Raw genomic sequence first — 15,970 nt, 5'->3', positions numbered from 1 at the left:
ACAACTAGAGAAAATAAAACAAACAAAACCTAAAGTTAGTACAAGAAATCATATAATGATCAAAGAAAACAATAGCAAATACCAGTGAAGCTAAAAGCTGGTCCTTTGAAACAATAAATAAAATTGATAAACCTTTAGCCAAATTCATCAGGAAAACAATGGCGAGGACTCAAATCAATAAAATTAGAAATTAAAAAGGAGAAGTTGAAACAGAGACCATGGAAATATAAAGGATCAAATACAAGCAACTGACTACTACAAGCAACTATATGTCAATAAAATGGACAACCTGGAAGAAATGGACACATTTTTAGAAAGATACAGTCCCCCAAGACTGAACCAGGAATAAATAAAAAATATGAACCAACCAATCACAAACACTGAAATTTAAACTGTTACTTTAAAACTCCCAACAAACAAAAGTCCAGAGCCTCATGGCTTCACAGGCAAATTTTATCAAACATTTAGAGAAAAGCTAACATCTATCCTTTTGAAACTATTCCCCAAAAATTTCAGAGGAAGGAACACTTCCAAACTTATTCTATAACACCACCATTACCCTGATACCAAAATCAGACAAAGATACCACAGAAGAAGAAAATTACAGGCCAATATCACGGATGAACATAGATACAAAAATCCTCAATGAAATACTAGCAATTCAAATCCAACAATACATTAAATACACCATGATCAAGTGGAATTTATCCCAGGAATGCAAGTATTTTTCAATATCTGCAAATTAATCAGTGTGATATACCACATCAACAAATTAAAAAATAAAAACCATATGATTATTTCAATAGATGTAGAAAACAACTTTTAACAAAATTCAGCACCCACTTATGATTGAGAAAAACTCCCCAGAAAATGGGCATAGAAGGAATATACCTCAACATAAAAGTCATATGCAACAAACCTATAGCTAACATCATGCTCAGTCGTGAAAAGCTGAAAGCATGTCCTCTAAGATCAGGAACAAGACAAAGATGTCCACTCTCACCACTTTTATTCAACATAGTTTTGGAAGTCCTAGTTGCAATAATCAGAGAAGAAAAAGAAATGAAAGAAATCAAAATTGGAAAAGAAGTTAAACTGTCACTGTTTGCAGATGACATGATATTATACATAGAAGATGCTAAACATGTCACCAGAAAACTACTAGAGCCCATAAATGAATTTGGTAAAGTTGCAGATTACAAAAGTCATACAGAAATCTGTTGTGTTTCTATACACTAACAATGAAAGATCATTAAGAGAAATGCAGGAATCTATTCCATTTACCATCACATCAAAAAGAATAAAATACCTTGGAATAAACCTACCTAAGAAGACCAGCGATGTGTACTCTGAACACTGTAAGATATTGATATGGTGATGAAAGAAACTAAAGAAGACACAGATGGAAAATTATACCATGTTTTTGGATTGGAAGAATCAATATTGTCAAAATGACTGTATTACGCAAGGCAATCTACAGATTTAATGCAATCTCTGCCAAATTATCAATGGTATTTTTTACAGACCTAAGACAAAGAATTTACAAAGCAATGTTGAGAAAGAAAAAAGGAGGTGGAGGAATCAGGCTCCCTGACTTCAAACTGTACTACAAAGCTATCACCATCAAAACAGTATGGTACTGGCACAAAAATAGAAATATAGATCAATGGAACAGAATTGAAAATCCAGAAATAAACCCAGACACCCATGGTCAATTAATCTACAATGAAGGAAGCAAGACTACACAATATTGGAAACACAGTCTCTTCAACAGATGGTGCTGGGAAAACTGGACAGCTACATGTTAAAAAAATAATGTTATATATTCTTTAACACCACACATAAAAATAAGCTCAAAATGGATTGAAGACCTAAATGTGAAACCAGAAACTATAAAACTCCTAGAGGAAAACATAAGCAGAGCACTCTCTGACATAAATCACAGCAATATCTTTTTCAATCCATCTCCCTAAATAATGAAAAAATAATTTTTTAAGTGGGACCCTAATTAAACTCAAAAGCTTTTGCATAGCAAAGGAAACAATAAACAAAATGTAGATAACCCACAGATTGGGAGAAAATAACTGCAAATGATGTGACTAAGGGATTAGTCTCCAAAATTTACAAATAGCCCCTGAGGCTTAATATCATCAAAACAAACAACCTAATCAAAAAATGGGCAGAAGACCTAAATTGACATTTCTCCAAAGGAGACATATAGATAGCCAAGAGGCACATGATAATATGTTCAACACTGCTGATTATTAGAGAAATGCAAATCAAAATGACAATGAGGTATCACCTCACTACCAGCTAGAATGACTATCATTTAAAAATCCACAAACAGTAAATGGAGAGGGTGTGGAGAGAAGGGAAACCTCCTACATTGCTCATGGGAATGTAAATTGGTACAACCGCTATGGAGAACAGTATGGGAGTTCTTTAAAAACTAAAAGAGTTACCATATAACTCTGCAATCCCACTCCTGGGCATATACCCTGAGAAAGCCATAACTGAGAAGACACATGTACCTCAATGTTCATCTTTGCAGCACTGTTCATTGTTCAGTGTTCATTGCAGCAAAGACATGGAAGCAACTTAAATGTCCATAGACAGATGAAGAAATAAAGCAGATATGGTACACATACAAGTAATAAATATTACTCAGCCATTAAAAAGAATGAAGTTATGCCATTTGCAGCAACATGGATGGACTTAGGAGCTTCCCTAGTGATGCAGAGGTTAAAGCATCTATCTGCCTGCAATGTGGGAGACCTGGGTTTGATCCCTGGGTTGGGAAGATCCCCTGGAGAAGGAAATGGCAACCCACTCCAGTATTCTTGCCTGGAAAATCCCATGGACAGAGGAGCCTGGTGGGCTACATTCCATGAGGTAGCAAAGAGTCGGACAGTCATACTTAGTGAAATGTCAGACAGAGAAGGAGAAATATTGTATGGCATTCCTTATATGCAGAATCTAAAAAGAAATTATACAAATAAACTTATTTACAAAAGAGAAAAAGACTCATAGAGTATGAAATTATGATTGGCCAGGGGGAAGGATAAGTGGAAGGGATGGTTAGGGAGTTTGAGATCGACATGTACACACTGCTGTATTTTAAATGGATGACCAATAATATCCTATCCTGTATAGCACAGGGCACTCTGCTCTGTGTCATGTGGTAGCCTGGATGAGAGGGGAGGTTGGGGGAAAATAGATACATATATATGTATAACTGAGTCCCTTTGCTGTCCACCTGAAACTATCACAATACTGTTAATTAGCTATATAAAGTGAAGTCACTCCGTCGTGTCCAACTCTATGACTCCATGGACTGTAACCTATCAAGCTCATGGGATTTTCCAGGCAAGAGTACTGGAGTGTTGCCATTTCCTTATCCAAGGAATTTTTTTCCTGACCCCGGGAACAAACCCGGCTCTCCCACATTGCAGGCAGACACTTTACCATCTGAGCCACCAGGGAAGCTCTGGTTTCTATACTTCAATAAAAATAATGTTTTGAAAGGAGAAATATTTATTGAGCATTTAGATCATGAGGCAGACAACCTTATACTGTTTATGTTCTACTTAGAAACCAAATAACAAAAAAAAAAAAAAAAAAAAAAAACAGGAAAATTCCTTTCAATTTCTTTGTGGGCCACATAGTATGATACTGTTTTGATCATCATTCTTTGAATGCTGTCCACACATGAGTCTTATTTCAAGAATCATGTGGATGTGTGTGGTTTTGTGTGTGTTGAGAGACAGGGCAGTTTGGACAGTTCTTTCTAAAGGCTGCTGTCACTTCAGTCGTGTCCGACTCTGTGCGACCCCATAGATGGCAGCCCACCAGGCTCCCCTGTCCCTGGGATTCTCCAGGCAAGAGTACTGGAGTGGGTTGCCATTGCCTTCTCCTCTTTCTAAAGGAAGCAGCTTTAATGAACTAGCTACAATTGCCATTTCATTGTAATGGAATATTCCTTCCATTAATGGTTATAACATTGTGTCAAATGTGGCTCCAAATGAACAGAATAGCAGAGATCTATTAAATTTCATTTTACAAAGTCCTAGGCAAGAGAATCTCCAGTATTCTTGCCTGGAAAATCATGAGGTCACAAAGAGTCGGACACGACTGAGTGAATTCACTTTCACTTTTCACTTTCATGCACTGGAGAAGGAAATGGCAACTCACTCCAGTGTTCTTGCCTGGAGAATCCCAGGGACAGGGGAGCCTGGTGGGCTGCCGTCTATGGGGTCGCACAGAGTAAGACATGACTGAAGCGACTTAGCAGCAGCAGCAGCAAGCAAGAGAATGATACTATGAACTTTCCTTTTAAATTCACATATAATCTTTGCTGAGGGGGAAGTTGATTCTTTTGATCATGCAAATGGTTATATTTTATAGTTAAGTTTATTTATAGATAGCTAATAAAGGAAAATGTCTAATTTCCCCAACTCCTGATATTTTACCAAACTAGTGTCAGTGGCTTACATTTGTGTGGTATTTTGTAGTTTTCTGGGTAACAGTCATTATTTCATTTGTTGCTGTTCAGTGGCTAAGTCATGTTCGGCTCTTTGTGACCTCATGGACTGCAGCACGCTAGTCCTTTACTATCTCCTTGAGTCTCCTAATGTCCACTGAGTTGTTGATGCCATACAACCTCTGTCACCCCCTTCTCCTCCTGCCCTCAATCTTTCCTAGCATCAGGGTTTTTTCCAATGAGTTAGCTCTTCGCATCAGGTGGCCAAATATTGAAGTTTTGGCTTCAGCATCAATCTTTCCAATGAATATTCAGGGTTGATTTCCTGTAGGATTGACTGTTTTAATCTTCTTGCTGTAAAAGGGGCTCTCAAAAAGCAGAGACATCACTTTACTGACAATGGTCTATATAGTCAAAGCTGTGGTTTTTCCAGCAGTCATTATTTCATTAGAACCTCACAGTTTGTGAAATAAAAAGAGATGGTGAGGCAATGGAGCTCTGAAGTTTCAATGGCTTGTTCAGGATCATATAGAAAATTCATTTCAAAACAGGGCTTGCCAACCTGCTTTACCATCTGCTCCACACACAGATTTACATTATCTGTAGATGATCCAGGAGAGTAAAATTGTGGCAATAGCTAACATTAGAAGACTTTATACTTTATAGAATATGTTTATATTCACAATTTAATTTCATCTTTTCAAAAACATTTTGATATTGGTATTATTATAATCATTCTATTTAAATATAAGGAAACTGAGGTTTCCAAAATTAATGGGTTTTTCTCCTTTCCTTAATTGTAACAATAGAAGATTCAGGCTTGAATCAATGACCTCTGATTCCTTGTCCACCTTTTTATCCATACTCCATGGTGCTCAAATACCTCTCCAACACAGAAATGTACATTGCTGAACTCAGGTCCAGCTGCTTGACACTCAAAAATTAATACTCAAAGAGGCAAATGTTGATACAAAGCAAAGTTGCTTTAAACAGAAAAGCTGGCAATCTGGGAAGAAGACAGACTTATGTCCCTGAAACCAATTCTGAAGATTCTGCCCAGCCATGAAAGTTTTTAAAGGGAAAAGGGGAAGTAATTTCAATTAATTATGGTGATCAGGGACCAGACTCCACAATCTCCCATTGAGTGCAGACTTGTCAACTCCTTGTGATCTTTCTTTGAATGTTGTCTTGTTCACATAGTTTGTTCATGGGATTACTGAAGGGAGAGCTAGGGAAGAGATCGGGTTGTTAATTGCTTATTCTTCATTTTTACTTCTTTGATCTAGGAAAGAACCAACAGCTTTAAGCAAGGTATTGTATGAAAGATGTGCTAGGACTAGAGATGAGTAGAGTGTGGGGGTGCCTGGTTTAAGATTAGTTTCAGTACAGCTTTGCTAAAGTGACAAGGTAAAAGGGGCCTTTCCCTGCCAAAAGCTGCTTACAAATCCCCACTTTGTAAGAACATTATTCCATTTCTAGGGGTTTATGGGTGAAGGTCCACCTTCTGTAAATTCTTCACGCTGACATACAGGACCATATTCTCAAAGTGGAAGGTATTAACATGGGTCTGTATAGCATCCATTTACTAACAATTTTAGTTGCCTGCTTGCTTACATATATGGGGAGAACAAGCTATAATTATTTGGATGCCTAGATTATTATGAGCAATAGTGAATCACACTCACTTAAGGCCAGTTCTTGGAATTGTGCTAGCCCTAGATTCAGCGTGGCTCAAGATGGATCAGCTTATGTCATGGCTGTAGTCTGCTCATCATGCTTTTTTCCTCTGGTGGCAGTTATTGTATCTGTAAAATGACTGAAGATTGTGCATCAGACACTGAAAGACTCTGTGACTGTATTGTCCTAATCATCAACTGCTTGAGTCTGGTCTTCTGTGATTCAGGGAGGCCTGGGAGACAGCTTTTCTTGCAAACAAGAGGCAGGACACACATAGGAGCCTTTGTACTTGGGTGGATGGGAGGGGGCACAGGGTTCTCCTTGGTTCCATTTACATTTAATTTTATAATTATGCATGTTTGCTTCTTTAGGGAAAACATCTTCCTGAATACATCTTTCTCAAGGAGACAGTAAAGTTGGCTTACATTTCCTGAGCCAGCATCTCTGAGTGACAAAGAAAGGTGACCCAGAAAACAGCAGGGATCATCTAAATTTAGATAACTGAATTTTAATACACTTTCCTTAAGACATCTTTGGTTCTGAATTAAAGCAGAGGCAAAGGCAGAAAGAGAGGGCATTTTCAGTTTGATTTTTATGTGCTCCATTTACTATTTAAGATGCTATTTACTTCTTTCTGGGCAGCTAAACTTTTTTTACCCGTACCCGTAAACATTATCCTTTTTGCAATATGTATCAATATAAAATGTGAAAACCTTGTAGAGAACCAACATGATTAGTTTTTCTGTGAATGATTCTACTCTTGCCTGGAGAATCCCAGGGACGGAGGAGGCTGGTAGGCTGCCATCTATGGGGTCGCACAGAGTCGGACACAACTGAAGTGACTTAGCAGCTTAGCTACTCTATAGAAATATAAATTGTCTCTAGCAGAATGCAATTAATTATTGCCCTCTAGATACTGACCAGTCTTGCTTCTATTTGTAAATTTCTGTCAGTTTTCCTCTGAATTCTTCGAGCTAGTTACAGCATTGTACTGGTTCTCTCATTAATCAGCGAGTTAAAATTTTTAGCACCTGTTTAGCTTCTATTTGTATAACAACCATGATTTTACCTTTAAAAAACTCTTTAAATCTGCAACTCAATAGGTATTCTAGGAACCAGTGTTCACTCTTTACAAGTGATGTTTAGACTAAATTTGAGCATCCCTGCAAGGTAGAACTAGAATATATATTACAGTTATAAAAATATAAGGAAACTAAAATTGAGAGATGAGTAAGATGCTCAAAAACTATTGTAACCACCACACTCTACTGTGTTAGGGCTTCTGGCCTCTACTTCTTGCCATCTTCACAATCCCTAAATCCATCTCTAGCTCACTCTGCCATCTGAGTAGTAAGAATAATTAAGTCAAAATATGTGTGACATAAAATATACAAATAAATGTAGATAAATAATAAAATTTAAAAGTAACAGGGTTTAGCCTAGACTTTTTCAAGTCTTTATTGTCTTTGTAACTGCCTGGCTGGACCCAACCCTGGATAGCCCCACTGCCTGCTTCCTAATTTCTCTAGGCCTTCTCACTTAGATTCCAAACGTTGAAGGAGAAAATGACAAATTTGAATTGAATAGGACATTTGCAAAACTCTAAAGAAAACATTGGGCAAAAAACAATGTATCTTGTGTGGATTGTCTCCTAAATACATTCTTCTTTCCTAATTGTGCCTCCTCCCTTCCCTTCCACTGTGTCCCATATGTACCCAATAGCAGACAACATCACTCAAAGCTTTTATTAGGAATACTGAGTTCATCTAAAGTGGACTCTTAAGGGCTTCTCTCAGGCCTCAGTCATCTTGGTTTTTCTAAAATGAAGAATTTGACACTATTGTCCTAAACCTCTTACTATTCCCTTTTCTCCCATCCTCTCATCTTATTCCTGCTGACTCTGACCCCCACATTTTCAAAAGTCTCTCATTCTTGGATCGTGTGGTCATTCATTATTTCGTTTCTCTGAAGCTGACACCATGCTTTTCCCACTCGTCCTCTGAATTTACGAGATCAGAGATATTCATGGCTTATCCATTGCCTGCACATATATTATCCAAATTTGTTAACATTTATGACTCTTCATAATTGAGTTACTTTTCACCACTATCTTCTATTACTCTCTTATGCTGTACAGCCCTCCAAACAAAATGATCAGTTGTCAATGAATGGAAAATACAATTTCATCTAAGTATGTTTTACGGTGCTGACAAATAGCTAATATTTTCATGTTCTGCACAACCAGAGTTTCTTGAACAAAAAAATTACCAGCAAACTGTGTTAAAGAATGACTGACCAGTAACCATGCCTTGGAAGTTAGAAATGGTGAATTAATTATCCCTGAGAGATTTATAGGTTTCTCTCCCCCTGTAGCCATTTACTTATATTTCAAAGGGTAATAAAATTCTGAGCCATTCATTTATATTCCAAAGAGCTGTAACATCTAGGGACCATCTGCTTTTTTTCTTCCAACATAGGATTTGTTTACAGTGAAATATACAGTTCCTCTCCTTCTCTCTAGAGAGTAGTGAGTACTTGCACAGCAGTTCCTATATAAACTCAGAGTTTCATGATTTCCTCTCCTAATTATGGACTTCTCTGTACATGCAGATGACATCTGCTCTCATCACTGCCCCAAAGGGGAGACTGGGGCAGGAGAAACCAACACTAAGATGTTCTGTAGGTAATCACTCTGCTTCTGATCCAGAAACCTCGTTCATTGTCAGGAGAAAACAAATAAATATAAATATTAACAACTTATTAAATAGACACAAAGAAATTCATTGATGGGTATTTTGAAAAGTGAGACTCCTTTCAGTTCATTTAGAATGTTCTTTCATTTGCATTTTTATTTATTTACACTTAGTTGCCGGGAGCCAGTGTGAGGAATCCCGCCCGTGACAAGGTCATGAGGAAGGAAGCTGACAGACGCAAGGCGTGCTCAGACTTCAGGGACCCCTCTGGAAATTCCTAAGCATGTACCCCAACAAAAATCTGCCGGTTTTTGTGCTCTGCTTTTCCACTCTTCTGACATTTTCTGGAAAAAGTCAATTCAGGGCTTTAGTCTTCTGCATTTGAAAGAGTGTTTCAATCCAAAACCCCTCTGATGGCTTTCTAGCCTGCCTGCAGGACTCGTACAGCTGCGTGTGTGATTGTTTGAGGCTCCTGACTGCAGGAGGCACAGGAAGCTTAAAACATCCTAGGAATGTAGGAGCTTCCGAGGAGTCAAAATCTTTAGAATAGGACTGATTAAACGTTTCATTTGTTGAGTCAATGCTTGCTGCCAAATTTTCATATCCTTTATTTTTAGATATAGTTGGTATATAGAAAAACAAGTAGTAGACCTGGTATTAGCAACATTAGATCTTTGAGTTAAGTACCTTCTTTGTTATAACCCACTGCACCTTTGTTCTATAGAGATGTAACTTTAGTCCTTTAAGGAGATGTAGATTAAAGAAAAACACTTCAGGGGAAACAAAATTAACATTCATTAAGGAAGAGAGCCAAAAAGTGTTAACAAGCCTCTTGGCCAGAAGATAATGTAAATCACCTGAGACCTTTTGTATACAAAATGATGTATAGAAAGAGTCTGGGCTGCGAACGCTACATAATTTTGTGTTATCCATTGATCTCCATGTTTTATCAAAAGTATAAAAGGCGTTCTGAACAATAAAGGATGGGGCCAGGGGCCGGGGGCCAGTTTCTCGGACCAGTTTCTCGAACTAGTCTCTCGGCCTGGTTTCTTGGGACTCTGGCTCCCCCCATGTCTTTCTCTCTCTTTCTTCTTCTCTCCCTTTCCCTCTCTCTGCTCTTTACTTTAACTTCAGGCTGAATCTCCACCTGGGGCGCGGAGGCTCGCCAGGTCTACTTACTTGCCCTGGCTGTTAAGACCCGCACGAAAGGGAGCTTAAGGCGAGGCACCCTTAGATATTCAAGCGGGCACCGGTGGCCCAACGTAGATGGTGCAAATTCCTCGTCTGGAATTTTATTGGCCTTCCGCGTAAACCAAGCTATTCAGCCCTCTTCCTCCACTTAATCTTCCTACTATGCTACAGTTTCTTAATCTAATCTTATATCAATCAATAAACAAGTCTTTCCACGCCAACGCCGTCCACCCTTCGAATTCCCTGGATCCACCGGGGCTGGACCCCGGCACTTAGTTTTTTATATAAAGCTGTTATTTGTAAAATGCTTATGTATTCCTCAAGATTTGAGAATTAAACATTTGTGATTGTTAAAGTGGTTTTTGTGAGTGTTCCGACAACCCCTCTTGACCTCACTAAAATCTGTCCATTCAAATTGTGATTTCTGTTGAACATTGCATGTTGCTAAGAAATTCACCACATTAAATCTGATTTGCAAAGGAATTTTTTTTCACCATCATTTCTTTTGCTGTAATGGCTCCAATAGACACTGTTGAGGCCAGGAGACAGTTTTGCCCTGAAAACACAGTAGGTGAGAGCAAAGCTGTGAGGAACCTCCTGCTTTTGTTTTCATTCTCCTGGAGAAACTGGAAGGTCATTGCTTTTTTCTATTGCATAAATAGTTCCAACAGAGACTAGACTACTTTGTAAGTGATCAGAACTGTCAGTGGTCTCCCCTATCAGGGAAGCTGTTTTCCCAGCTCTGTAGGCTCAGAAACCTTCCCGAAAGCATTTAAAATTCATACCCATTAAGCTTTTTTCATGAGTAATGACTTGAAACAACTCATGAATCAGAATGTGGGTTGAGGAGGGAATGATTCAATTAAAAGAATCAGAGAAGTGGGGTGTATTCATTAGAAATCCCCTCTTGCACACATTGTCTTACTTTAGGGTACTCCTCAACTTCCTTTAATTCTTCAACTTCCTATCTTAAACCAGTCAGGGATCTTTTTTTACCCTGCCCTAAAGACTGAGTTGTTCTATCTAAGATTTCTGATGTTATCAAAAGACTTTCCAACCTAAAAATGCTCTATGTAGGCCAGAAAGAGACATATGAATAATTTTAGATTAACGGCAATGAGAAAAAAAGTATAACGAAGTACAACACTCTGATGAGTTCCCTCTGAATCACACTTGCCCTATAGGGGAGCTGCTTGCCTATAAGACTTCCTCCTTTTGTGATGGCTTCCTCCCTTTTTTGGCAGCCATCCTGGGCAGGTCTTATCAACCTCCTATTATCATCACTTTCAAACAAGGATCAACCTCCCCAGCCTGGGGCTTCCCATTGGTGCCACCTGTCTGTGCTTATTCACAGAGCCCTCTGTCCCTCACTTTTCTGCTACTCTCCTCCTCCAAGCGAAGAGAGCAACAGAAATTGACATCTGAAAGTCAATTAACAAGGCTCTTCTCTCATGAGCCAAAATAGGAACTCATCATTCCCATTTCTCAGAAAGGAAACAGGCTCAAGAAAGTCATCCATGCCCTACCAGTATAATTTTGGTACTGACCTCTAGAACACTCTGTTTTCATATTTTTAAATGAAGTTGTTGACTAGGTGTTAACTAGGTGCTCTTACAGACTGTTCTAAGAATCTGTGTTTGGAATTATATGTGTCTGACTTTTGGACCCAGAGGGAGAGGGAGAGGGTGGGATGATTTGGGAGAATGGGAATTCTAACATGTATACTGTCATGTAAGAATTGAATCGCCAGTCCATGTCTGACGTAGGGTGCAGCTTGCCTGGGGCTGGTGCATGGGGATGACCCAGAGAGATGTTGTGGGGAGGGAGGTGGGAGGGGGGTTCATGTTTGGGAACGCATGTAAGAATTAAAGATGTTAAAATTTTAAAAAAAATAAAAAATTTAAAAAAAATAAATAAAATAAAAGGAAAAAAAAAAAAAGGAATTATATGCGTCTGAGATTCTCAACTCTAAACCCAAGTGTCAATGAAAAAAAGCACAGAGAAGAAATTATGGGTCCCTTTCCTCTTCAGACACAACATTTCCATTTTAACAGTTTTCTTTTGGAGACAGTTCCCCCAGTTTTGTTATCTGTGATCTTTTAGATGGAAATTTCAAGCCACGTGGGGAGCTGGCTGGTTACTGGGGAAAGAGCAATGGTTTATTGAGCCTTACTCTGTACAGACATTCTGCCAAGCGCAGTACTCATGTTAGAGTCTTAAGCCCTTCAGGATACTAGAAATCTTGATTTCACAGGTTAGGACCCTGCAGCTCACAGAGGTAACACAGCTAATCCAGGCCACATAGCTGGTGAGTTGAAGACCCAGTCGGTCTCACCTTCCAGTCAGTGACATACAATTAACTGCATGCTCGAAACTGACTTCTATCAGTAGGATTCCAGGCTCCCTACTTTGCTTCAGGCACAGTAGCATGGCTTTTGTTTATCTATTAATATTAGGCTTTTGTGCATGGTTCCTTTGAAGAATAAGTTCCTCAGCTGAAATATTTTTGGTATCACTGGCTCATACCATTCAGGGTCATCTCTGCCCTTCTAAGCCCCCTGGCAGGCTCAGATGCAGGCTCTTCCCTGAGACTTGATGAATCTTCCCCACCCTGAACTCTCCTCAAAGTATTGTCCTCATATAGATGCCAAGGGATGAGAAAGTTTGAAAAGGACTTCCTTGTCCTCAAAACCTAGATTAATTTCTACTGACTTTCCAAATGGATTTCCATAAAATAAATCTATACTAATAAAATTCACTGCATCTTAGCATGTGAATATTATTTTTAAAAAGTTTTAATGTCCTAGAAATCAAGGTGTGCCCTGATTTATAAAGTCCTAATATACAAAATTTAAAACTGATAAAGTGATCAGTTAGGAATTGACTCTTCCTTTTAAAAGGACGTCTCCCCTGATACACTTGAAATAGCTTCAACTTTCCCATTTATATGCAGCTCTTCAGAATTATATCTAATAGTCTTTTAAATGATTATTTATACAATTTTCCTTTCTCAGGAAAACTCCTAGGAAAAATGGACCATAGCTTGTGTGTGTGTGTGTGTGTGTGTGTGTGTGTGTGTGTGTGCAAGCAAAATCATTCTGGCAAGTAGCAAGTGCCATTGTGATACACTCACCTCAAAAGCAAGATTTACAACAGGCTTCTTACCTGTTGAGAGGGAGAACAGGCTGGCCATGTTCCAGAGACTGGTTCCCAAACATGGACCTGAGGGCTGAATGGGAGAAGGGAAGGTGGAGTGCTTCTTCTCTGTGGTGTTATAATGTGGACTGGACATTTAGATCCATGTTTGTGAACATCCATTTAGATGAATGTTTCATCTATCACCAATGAAAAATAAAGCAACAAGTTAGATTTTAAAAGAAAAAAAATAATAAAGAAACAGAGAAGAATGATACAATAACTGAAAAGAACAATACATTAGAAGGTAACAATAGCAGAATAATTGAGACGGAAGAATGGATAAGGGGCCTGGAAGACACAATGGTGGAAATAACTGCTGCAGAATAGAATAAAGAAAAAACTATAAAAAGAAATGAAGGCCATCTGAGGGAAATCTGGGACAACATTAAATACACCAACATTATCATTATAAGGATCTCAGGAGACAAGAGAAAGGACCTGAAATTTTTTCTGAAGAGATATAGCTGTAAACTTCCCTAACATGGGAAAGAAAACAATCACGCAAGTCCAGGAAGTACAGAGTTCCAGGCAGGATAAACCAAAGTAGGAACACAGGGAGACACCAGTACTCAAAGTGACAAAAATTAAAGACAAGGAAAAAATATTAAAAGTAACAAATAACATATAACAGAAAACCCATAAGGCTAACAGTAGATTTTTCAGAAGAAACTCTGCAGGCCAGAAGGAAATGGCATGATATATTTAAATTGAAGGGGAAGAACCTACAATAAAGAATACTCTACCCAGCAAGGCTTTCATTCAGATTTAATGGATAAATCAAAAGCTTTACAGACAAGCAAGAGCTAGGAGAATTCAGCACCACCAAACCAGCTTTGCAAAAAATGATAAGGGAACTTCTCTAAGCAGAAAAGACCACATATAGAATACATATTTTCTCATGTATACATGAAACATTCTCCAAAACTGACCACATACTGGACCACAAAGTGACTGTTGGTATACTTAAGAAAACTGAAATCTTATATCAAGCATCTTTTCCAACCACAACACTACAAGATTAGAAACAAATTACAAGAAAAATACAAGAAAATAAAAGAACATTAAAAAACACACAAACACATGTAGGCTAAGCAATATGCTACTAAAGCACCAATGGATCACTAGAGAAATTAAAAGAAATAAAAAAATACCTAGAGAGAAAAGAAAATGAAAGTATAAGAATCAAAAATCTATGGGATACAGAAAAAGCAATTCTAAGAGGGACGTTTATAGCAATACACTCTTACTTCAAGAAACAAAATTTTTTCAAATAAACAACCTAACCTTACATTTAAAATGACAAGAGAAAGAACAAATAAGAGCTAAAGTTAGTAGAAGGGAAGAAATCATAAAGAGAAGAACATAAATAAATGAATTAGAGATGAAGAAAACAATAGCAAAAATCAACGGTTAAAAGCTGGTCCTCTGAGTAGGTAAAGCTAGCTTAAAACTCATTCAAAAAACTAAGATCATGGCATCTGGTCCCATCACTTCATGGCAAATAGGTGGGGAAACAATGGAAACAGAGAGAGACTTTATTTTCTTGGGCTCCAAAATCACTGCAGATGGTGACTGCAGCCATGAACTTTTTTTTTAAATTTATTTACTTTAATTGGAGGTTAATTACTTTACAATATTGTATTGGTTTTGCCATACATCAACATGTATCCGGCACAGGTATACACGTGTTCCCCATCCTGAACCCCCCCTCCTCCCTCCTCCCTCCCCATACCATCCCTCTGGGTCGTTGCTCCCTGGAAGAAAAGCTATGATCATCTCAACAGCATATTAAAAAGCAGAGACATTACTTTTTCAAGAAAGGTCTGTCTAGTCAAAGCTATGGTTTTTCCAGTAGTCATGTATGAATGTGAGAGTTGGACTATAAAGAAAGCAGATTACCAAAGAATTGATGCTTTGGAACTGTGGTGTTGGAGAAGACTCTTGAGAGTCCCTTGGACTGCAAAGAGATCCAACCAGTCCATCCTAAAAGAAATCAGTCCTGAATATTCATTGAAAGGACTGATGCTGAAGCTGAAGCTCCACAACTTTTTTTACCTGATGCAAAGAACTGACTCATTGGAAAAGACCCTGATGCTGTGAAAGATTGAAGGCAGGAGGAGAAGGGGACGACAGAGGACAAGATGGTTGGATGGCATCACCAACTCTGTGGACATGAGTTTGAGCAAACTCTGTGAGTTGGTGATGGACAGGAAAGCCTGGTGTGCTGCAGTCCATGGGGTAACAAAGAGTCAGACACGACTAAGGGACTAAACTGAACTGAGTAGGTAAACAAAATTGATAAACCTTTAGCCCAACTCATCAACAGAAAAGGAAGAGGATGAAAATCAATGAAATTATAAATGTAAAAAAGTTACAACTGATAAATTCATAACAGATTACTGTATACCAATAAAATGGACATCCTGGAAAAAAAATGTACAAATTTTTGGAAAGATACACTCTTCCAAGGTAAAACCAGGAAGAAATAGAAAATATGAACAGACTAAGCACAAGCAATGAAATTGAAACTGTGATTTTAAAACTCTCAAAAAACAAAATTCCAGGACCAGTTAGCTTCACAGTCAAATCCTATCAAATAATTAGAGAAGAGCTAACATTTATCCTTCTCAAACTGTTCCAAAAAAATTGCAGAAGAAAAAATACTCCCAACTCATTCTATGATGCCACCATCACCCTGATAGCAAAATCACACAATGATATCTCAAAAAAA

This window comes from Capra hircus, chromosome 5 (genome assembly GCF_001704415.2).
Source record: "Capra hircus breed San Clemente chromosome 5, ASM170441v1, whole genome shotgun sequence".
NCBI classification, from domain to species: Eukaryota; Metazoa; Chordata; class Mammalia; order Artiodactyla; family Bovidae; genus Capra; species Capra hircus.
The sequence above is the reverse complement of the archived record's forward strand: the minus strand, read 5'-3'. Positions refer to the sequence as shown.